Source organism: Hippopotamus amphibius, chromosome 1 (assembly GCF_030028045.1).
Source record: "Hippopotamus amphibius kiboko isolate mHipAmp2 chromosome 1, mHipAmp2.hap2, whole genome shotgun sequence".
NCBI classification, from domain to species: domain Eukaryota; kingdom Metazoa; phylum Chordata; class Mammalia; order Artiodactyla; family Hippopotamidae; genus Hippopotamus; species Hippopotamus amphibius.
In genome coordinates this window covers 176098785-176108355 of record NC_080186.1, presented here as the reverse complement: position 1 = coordinate 176108355, position 9571 = coordinate 176098785, and positions in this window count along the sequence as shown.

The window sequence follows — 9571 nt, the reverse complement described above, 5'->3', positions numbered from 1 at the left end:
AGTCTCCGTAACAGTGGTCTCTGCCTCTTTATTGGCTTTGCCAGCTGATTCCAGAGTCCCACTTAAAAATGCAGTAACCTCTATACGGAAAGGTTCGTCTAGCCTTCTGCTTGTGTGAAGTCTCTTTTTCTCCTTTATCAGTAAGGGAAATTTTTGGCATGTCTTGTCTGCCAAATTTGGTCTAAAAATATTTGCTACTGAACAAATAGAAAATTGGGGACCTTCAAAATTTTCACATTGCTGAGCCATTGCTGGCTTCTAGCAACCTGGCTTTGGCCATCAGTCTAATGGTAAGATAGGCCTACACCTACCAGTTGACTTGGAGCCCTGAAACAGGTACCGCTATCTCTTGGGTCCCAAATGTTTTTAATTGACGTATGTGCTGGGCTGGGGTGGGGGTGGGGTGGGGGATTCTCCTTAAAACCTCCCAACAATTGCTTTCGCCTTTTCTATTTAAAATTGACAGATATTCCCTAGGGACACTGCAAATGGGTGCAGTCATCAAGATTTGTCAGTTTTCCTTATTAGCAACTTCCTAATTAATCATGGTATAAAGAGAAAAAAAAACAACTCTTGAGTCATTGAGGAGGGGGAGAGGATATCTCAGATGAGAAAGGGAGACTTTCAGAGCTGAATCAGTGTTTGGCTCTTGAAGCAGTCCTTTCTTGCCCCTTTCTATCCATAGGGACTGAATTTCTTTTCTTCCAGAGTAAGACATGCCGTGCTAGCACATGCCGGTTTATCTACCTGAGAGCCTAAGCTAATAGGGGTGATTCCAGGTGGCTGTGCAAACATCACATTTCTAGAAAAATCTTAGTAACCTTAGGTAAAGCTGAATATTTTCACCAGGAAATGTGCAGGATATTTTTTTAAAATAAGCTTTGCATTTTGGTTTTCTTTATCTTTAAAAATGACTTTTTTTTTAGAGGAGATATGCTTTTATAGAGTTGTCTGGATAATTAAAACTATAAAACTAAATCTTGTATAATTTATATAATTTGACTCAGTAAATATTTCTTGAATGTCCATTCAAGTATAGCCTTATGGGGGGAAACTGTGTATAATAGAGAAGGATTGTGGTACCCTTGTGTCCTTACAGGGCTTACAATTTATTGGATTGCGCTTTGGGAAAATTGATTCCAGTTGAGATAGACAAAGATTTACTAACATTTACCAACTCATCAAATTTTTTTCATCAATTGATAGGTTCATTGTTTTATTCATTTATTCATCAAGTATTCACTGAACTCTTGTATAAAGACCCCATTTTCGGTGTTCATCATAAGGAGTTTTATTTAGTTGAATATTGGTGAGAAAATAATATTCTCCTCCTAAGTGTCTGGCATGCGTCTTTTAGGCCTTTAGACCATTGTCTCAGTGAAGTTACAGAGATTGCTACAACTGGGAGAATCAGAAAGATGTAAACTCAGCTGGGGACCAGAAGGTAGCAAATTTCAAAACAAATTAAGATACATGACTTGGTTGTCTTTGGCTGATCAACCTGGCTGTTGGTTTTTAGCAACAATCTCAAGATACCAGGATTAGGGTCTGGGTCTTAAGATTTTTATGACCCTATTCCAATGATAAGGCAACAACTGGGGACAGGGCTGGAGTTGCTCAGGGCAGGAGGTCGGCAGACCCTGTGTGGGTCTGAGTGGTCTTGTTAGTGTCAGGTCTTGGCAATGCAGCCGTTGTCCCCCGTGTGTGGCTGGGGTGCTCTCAGAGGTGGGGACTCCGGAATTGCCCTCAGAGGCTTCAGAGAACACTAACAGGGTGGATGTTCACTGCTGGTTGAAAGATAGCAGTTGTCTGGTTAAGTTTGTTTTTGAACCTCACTGTCAAGCTCTTTATGCACTAAAACTGGAGGACATTCCTTTGCAGTGGCACCACCTCCAAGGCCCCAGGTATCTCGTACATCGTTGCAAAACTAATTGCTGATAATTGGCTATGAGTTGTGCATGTAAGAAACTAATATGTCATTGCTTTTCATAGGAGAAGTAGCATCATTACTGTTATTTGTTTTGCACTGATTTTAAAAATCAAATGCAAGTGTGTGTTGAGTCGTTTAAAATGGGAAATGTGGCACATCTCACAAAGCAGGGCATTTCCGGAACAGCATGGGGTCATGGGTTCTCTGAGCAGGCCCAGGAGCCTGTGTTGCGGAGCAGACCCGTCATTCTCTTATCAAGGCTACATATGCCTACAGAAACCGGGCCAGGAACAACACATAAACTAAACACATTTTCAAAAAAGTTAGTTTCGATGTTCCTTCCTTGATGTGAATTTAATTTTATTTCCCATAGCCTTTACCAATTCCTGACACCAAATCCTGAAAGATACTAAGAGATATGCTTAAGTGATTACAGTAGGTTTCAGAAATGTCACTCATTTGTCAAGTTCCTTTCAAGGTGAAGAGGTTTGGAGACATTTTATGAAGTGACTAGATGTTTAGGTCCTTATCCACCCAAGAGTTTGAGGCTTTCCCCATCACTAGCACTTATCTGAACTACCACAAAATAACAACAGAGTCTCAGGAAAAGCCACATATTTCAAGCCTTCTCAAGATTAAATTCTACAAACCTAACAATCACCTGTCACATACAACTGGCCAAAGAGAGCCAAACTAAAAAGAATATTGCTTTATCTGTGGAAGCTTTGCCACAGATGTCTGGCCTGTAATCCACGGTTATGTTTAACATTTAAAATATTTATTTAGTTTATTTTAAGTAATGGATGTCAGATGTTTCATCAGATCAGTATGAAAAATGATTAAAAAAACACAAATGTCAGAAAATGAGGCAACGACATAAAACCATTGAAACCATTGCCAGCCCTATATATTGAGATGCTCCCATTGTACTTAGAATTACAAAAGAATCTGCTGAGTGTATTGTAATGGAAGAACAACATCTGAGCTTATTCCCTCAGGTGCAGACAGGGATAACAGTGATGATAGCAGTTTACATCGTGCAGTCACTGTCAGGCACTGTTTCAGCTGCTCAACGTGAATGACCTAACTTAATCCTTGTAACATAGATACGGTCATTATCCTTTTCTCCTATATACTTAATCTCATCTCAGTAGCTTTACTTTTTCCCCCTCCAGAACCACACGACAGCAATTTTTTAAAAGGGAAAATATCTTTTTATTCAAACTCCTTTTAAGCGTAAGAGCTTTTTAAAATAAGTAAACACAAGTATAATTTAGTTATCAAACGTGCTTGTGGAAACAATACTAAAATATGCTCAAAATATTTCTTACTGTAGTTGCTGGTTTTGTCATCTCTGAATCTGTGTCTCTGGACTGCAGAATTTCAGATATCCCACTGTTGGCAGGTGTTGTATTGTTTTTCTAAAAACGTAACTAAAATCCCACATTAAAAGAAAAAAATCCTCTCAAGTGTGTGATACACATTGGGACAAATGGCAACAGGCAGGAAGGCAGGTTATGTTGGACACTGGCCAAAAAAGAACTAGGCTTGAATGCTATTGACAAGTGAAAACACATCCTAAATGGGGCTAAGTGAAATCTAGTTCTCTTTCTTTGTTCTAACTGAATGCTAAGTGAGTTACTTTTCAGGCATCAATGGAGTAATTATGCAGTTGTGTCCATTAAGAATATGCGCCTCTGTGGTTAGGCTGTTGGTTTAAAGCACTGAGGTAGAAAGACTGGAGTCATTATAGGTTTGGTTTGTCAAAGGCACAGATAAGGTAGTTCTATGCATGAGGTACCCAGGGAACCAGTTCAAGTTCTTAGAAACAATCTAGATGAGACTATTTGTGAGAAGTATCCAGAAAGGAAGTTCACAAAACTTCTTCATGAATGGACTTAATTACAGGGCAGTTCTTTAGCACGGTCCTGAAATTACAACCTGCGTTACTTTTTTTTCAAATATGGATTCTATCAGGCGGAATGGTTGTCAAAACGATGAACACGTCTTTCCCATGAGTCAAACATGGTGGGCTCCAGTTGGTGTTTCCTGTTTCCTGCTTTGTAAATCATCCCTGTTGCTGCCTTTCTCCCCGAAAGCTTGGCAATTCACTCCTGACTGAAAGCAATCTTGATATAGACTTCAACAACTTGGAGATCTTTTTCTGCAGCAGAATTCGTTCATGTTTTTAAAAAATCCTATCACCGCTGATGACAGGTAGTCACTGCATGTTGGGGAGAGCAGCTATTTTAGACCAGGTGTCCGCCAGCTCACTGTCCCTGTTGATCCCATTCAAGCATTGTCTAATGCTGAATATCAATCCTGGTAGACTCACTTTCTCTGAACAATTTAGTACACATACTCAAGCCTCTCCCAACTTGGAGAGAATGAAATAGTAAAAAAAAAAAAAACAACAGGCAAAATTTCTGTCTTGGGAAGTTCTAAGTACTGTATGAAAGAGGCTTCCCCTGGTACAAATGCAAATGCCAAGTTGGTGACTCAGATATCGAGGAAAACTTTGGCTCAGATCAGCAAAATTAGTGTGGAAATCTGATGTCCTCTTAATTTATTCTGTTATATCAAGAGGAGGGCATCTGGCTTTGTAATCTGCTGATAGAAGTGTGATATTTAGATGCTATCAAGGCATTGTATAAATTTCCCTCATATGCTAATTTAAAATTTACCATAAATGCTCCCCATTGAAATAGAAATATCTCTCTCCCCAACTTCCCCCCAAAGAAAATGACTAGGGTTAGGGCTCAATTTCAGCTCTTGATTTTTGAGGTTTGGAACGTTTAAACAAGTCAGTCAAGAGAATGAGGAGAAGCTTACCGTGGGTGGTGAGGATCCCTTGCTATAAAGGCCACTGAAGTGACAAGAACAGTTATCCTGCAATTAGAACTGTAAATAATTTGCTAATTTTTATTAGTTCTTAAATTCTCCTCTTAAAAGACTACAAAGGACCAATGAAATCATGCATGCAACTGCACTCTTATGATAGAATCTACCAGGATTCAGTTGTGTTTAAATGAAAAACAGGCACACATTTAGAGATAATTAGCCAAGAAATGTAAATATATTTGATAAATAAAACATTCCTATGATGACTTGATCTGCCCTTGGGTTCTTTCTAGTCCCACATTGGTTCTTTTCCCAAGTGCAAACTGTTCTATTCTAGCGTGCAGCTTATGGAGTAGGCAGTCAACAAACTCTTTGAGGGAAAGCATTAGCTAGAAAATGGAATGAGAAAGCTTATAAAACTAGCTAGCAGAAAGGTTGTTAAAATTCATGTGTGTGGTTTATGAGATATATTCGAGATTGCTGTTTTCCTCACTCCTATACTCTCATGGTCATTTGCTAAGCCAAGTTGGGTCCCCTCTCAAGAAAACTCATATGCAGAGGCCCTGCCACAATTCCATGGCAGGATGGATTTGATATTTGATCTCTGGCCTTCATAAAACTTCAAGAAGCTTACTTGTTCCAAGAGTAACCTGGATCTGTGACTCCTCAAAATGTCCAGGGCCATGGGACTCTCAGTCGGAAAGCTAAAGTCAGCTGTTTGATTTATCTCTTAATCTGTTGGAAAATAAAATTCCACTTGTATCTGAGAAAAAAATACATGCACTTCAAGGATTAGCAAGGACAATTAGGCTGGAGTGGATGGAAAGAGGCAGAGATTGTAGGAGATGAGGTTGGGGAGGTAAAGTGGGGTGGAGCATTTAGAGCCTGGGAGGCCATTGTGAGAGCTTCGCTGTTTCCTCTGAGTGAGGTGGGGAAAAACTGGCTTGGAGCAGAGATGGGGCATGATCTGATTGAAAAGGTCCATTCTGGCTGCTTTGTTGAGAATCGACTGTAAGGGAATGTGGGCTGAAGATGGGAATTGGTTAGGAGGGTATCTCAATACAGATAAAGATGATGATGTCTTCCACTAGGGGTGGAAGTGGTCAAGGTGGCAGAAAGTGGTTAAATTCTGGGCAGAGTTTGAAGATTGTCAGGATTTGCTAATGGGTTGGATGTGGGATGTCACGTAAAGAGAGGAGTTGAAGATATCTCCAAGGTGTTTTGGTCTAAGCAACTGGAAGATGCACTGTTTCCATTTGGGAGTTTACACTCCACTTTTTGGTTTCTTGTCCTTCCCATAAGCACCAGGATGATGCCAGTATAATAAATGTGGAAACAATCCTGCCAACAGGCAGCTGTCTGACAGGGTTGCTGACTCTCCCCAGTGGCCATGCTCAGCAATGAGCCCCAGCCTGGAAACAAGGAGTTTCCAGGTTGCTTCTTCTGTCACACCAAATGGACATCCCATTGTTCAGGAAAGACATGCAAAAATTTCTTGAGTAAAAGATTACATCAGAAGTGAGTCTCTACTTTCAAAATAGTAGTACTCAGCAGCCACAGAATGAAACTGAGTTTCATTCTGGAGATTCTTTAAGGAAAGGGTGCTCTGGGAATACATCTGAGACTGTTTTCCTGTGTAGCTTCTTTCTTTGGTCAGGCTGTCAGCTCTGTGCTTGGTGGTTGGAGGGCAGGGCCAGCCAGGGGGTGGCTGTGGTTTTCAGCCTCCTGATTGGGACAGTTCTAATTAAGCAGGTTTAATGAGACTTCTAGTCCTTAGACAACTCATGTTTGTCATTCATCCATTCATTCATGTATCCACTTAACAAGTATTTTTTTAATTTTATATAACATGATTTTTAATTTATATTTTGAATAGATAACATGCACAGGGCAGAAACTGAAAAAAATACAAAATTGTATATAGTGAAATATTTCCCCGCCTCTCCTGAAACATAAGTATTTTTAAAAATCTATGTGCTAAGATTCCATTTTGCTTAATACAAAAATTAATAGGACATGGTGGGTAATAAAATTTGGAAGAGAGAGAAAGACAGGTAGTCAAGTATAATATAGAGGTTGTAGGGGACTTCCCTGGTGGCTCAGTGATTAGGAATCTGCCTGCCAATGCAGGGGACACGGGTTCAAGCCCTGGTCCAAGAGGATCCCACATGCTGCAGAGCAACTAAGCCCACAAGCCACAACTGCTGAGCCTGCATGCTGCAACTACTGAAGCCCACACACCTAAAGCCCCTGCTCTGCAATGGGAGAGGCCACCACACTGAGAGGCCCATGCACTGCAGCAAGCAGCGGCCCCCACTCTCCACAGCTGGAGAGAGTCCATGCACAGCAAGGAAGACCCAATGCAGCCAAAAAAATATATAAAAAATAAATAAAATAAAACAGATTAAAAATATATACATATATATAGAGAGAGAGAGGTTGTAGGAGGCTGTACGAGAAGCAGAGGGGACAGATTTGAGAGAATAGTCAGTTCTCCCTGCAGAAGGAGTTCAGGCAAGTCCGCAGAGTTGCTTTCTGAGATGTTAGTTGAAATGAACAGAGACAAGTGTTTGTATACCCTACTAAACTGATACCACAAAGAACTGTCCATGTGGCCTCTTTTGGAAGATTTGCCACCTACGCTGAAGGCTACCGAGTGTGCCCTTCCCTAGGACGTTTCTATTATAGTTGAATCAAAGTTTTTTTGTTTTATTGCAATTTTATCATTGCTCTCATCCCCTAAGTGGAAAATAAACCTGCACATGGAAGCTAAAGAACTTGCTAAAGGTCAGCAAGCCACTGATAGTTCATGGCATTGAGTCAGCCTGTGGATATTCTTGCCTTTTGGGGGTGATGGACTTCTCTGAGAATGTGACTGCCCCATAGGAAAATTTACAAACACACCCAACTTTACATTGATCTCTAGGGTCGGATCCTGGTCTTGCATTTCAAATGGTGCTCTTCAGTTGTCAGAGCTTCAAAAGTTTGAGTGGAAATGAAAATAACAGGTAATAGTAGTTAATCAAGAGATGTGTATTTCTTCCTTCTCTACATGGAGATTCTAAGTAATGAAGAAGAACAAGCAGGGTGGAGTGGCTCCCTCTTCTAGCAAGAGCAACAAGAGGCCTGGGTGCCTGCTTCTGAGACCAAGAGCTTCTCTCCCTGTTTATAGTGCAGTATGAGGCCCGCAGAGACCCAGAAAGAAAGCCAGGCCAAATCAGCAAGTCAGAGAGGTCTGTTTCTTATCCGTTAAAAGGGGAACTCACAGCCGAGATTGTTCTCACCTGTTATCCTAGAATATTCCCTCTTCCTATCCCCGAATTGAAAGCAAATCTGAGTGTACAGAAATTATGCATGACATATGTACAATTGTGGGGGAATACTAATTATTTGGACTCCCAGTCACAACCAACATTAATTCTTTAGTACCTATCAGAGCAGGTAAAATTGAACTTTTAGTCCCAAACTCACCATGTAATACAATGGGGAGTGATCCTACAGGGCCTTTCTGTCCATTTTCCCTGCTTTCAGGTAACTAGCACACACACATACACACAAGCACATTTTATAAGAGATAACAATGCATTTTATCTTTAACATCCTTAACAAGACTTTCAAGCTTCCATTTGTACTCTCTTCTGAGTTTTGCCTGCCTCTTTCCTATTTGCAGCAGGTTTAATGGTATCCCCCACCCTGCCACACACACACAAAGTTATGTCTATCCAGAAAATGTGAATGTGACCTTATTTTGCGAAATAGTTATTGCAGATATAATTAAGCTAAGGATCTTGAGATGATCCTGGATTATCCAGGTGGGTCCTAAATCCAGTGTTGTGTCTTTATAAGAGACAGAAGAAGAGAAGACACAGAGGAGAAGGCCATGTGAAGATGGAGACAGAGATTGGAGTGCTGTAGCCACAAGCCAAGGAATGCCTGGAGCCACCAGAAACTGAAAGAGCCAGGGAAAGATTTTCCCCTAGAGCCGTTGAAGGGAATATGGCCCAGCTGACACTGTGATTTCAGACCCCTAGAGACTCCAGATCTGTGAGAGAATAAATTTCTGTTGTTTTAAGGCTCCAAGTTTGTGGTAATTTGTTATAGCAGCTATAGGAAACTAATACATCATTGTAGTTCTTAACCCAATATCTTGCAAATAGTGAGGGGCAATCAAAATCACTTTTGGGAAATTTTCTCCACTAAGGTACTTTCATTTATTCCCTTCCTCATTGGTCAATAAGGCTTACCATGTCACTTTTGCAAAGCAGATGACAACATTCTCTAATGATAAGTGTTCTTGAATCTAATTCCAAGTGCCTGGATCTATGCAGAAACTATTCTGCTGATTCTCATGATTGGCAAGCTCTTTTTCATAATTTGATGACCATTGTTTGCTTTTCAAACTTTTATCATCCACAGAACACATAATGGCAAAGAACATACATGTAGTCCACCAATTTTAGGTATATTTAAAGAGTTGTCATAAGTTTTTAAATAACAAAGAAAACATTTAAAAATTAATCATAATTTTTTTTACGTAAACAGTAGCAATGATAGCGTGTGTTATCTTTCCCCAAATTATCTTCCTGAAAGGTAATCTGGTCTGGTTCCATGAGGGATAGCTTGAGTCATAGGTCTGTTTCCGTGGCTTGGCAGTTTCTTTTCTTTTTCTTTATTTCTTTTAATTTAGAAACACTGAATTCCCAATTATGTTATTGGCAGTGGCAGCAGGTATTTGATGGTTCACTCAGAGTCGTCGACATTCAGATTCGCCGCCAGCCCAGGGATGAAGGAGAACTTTAT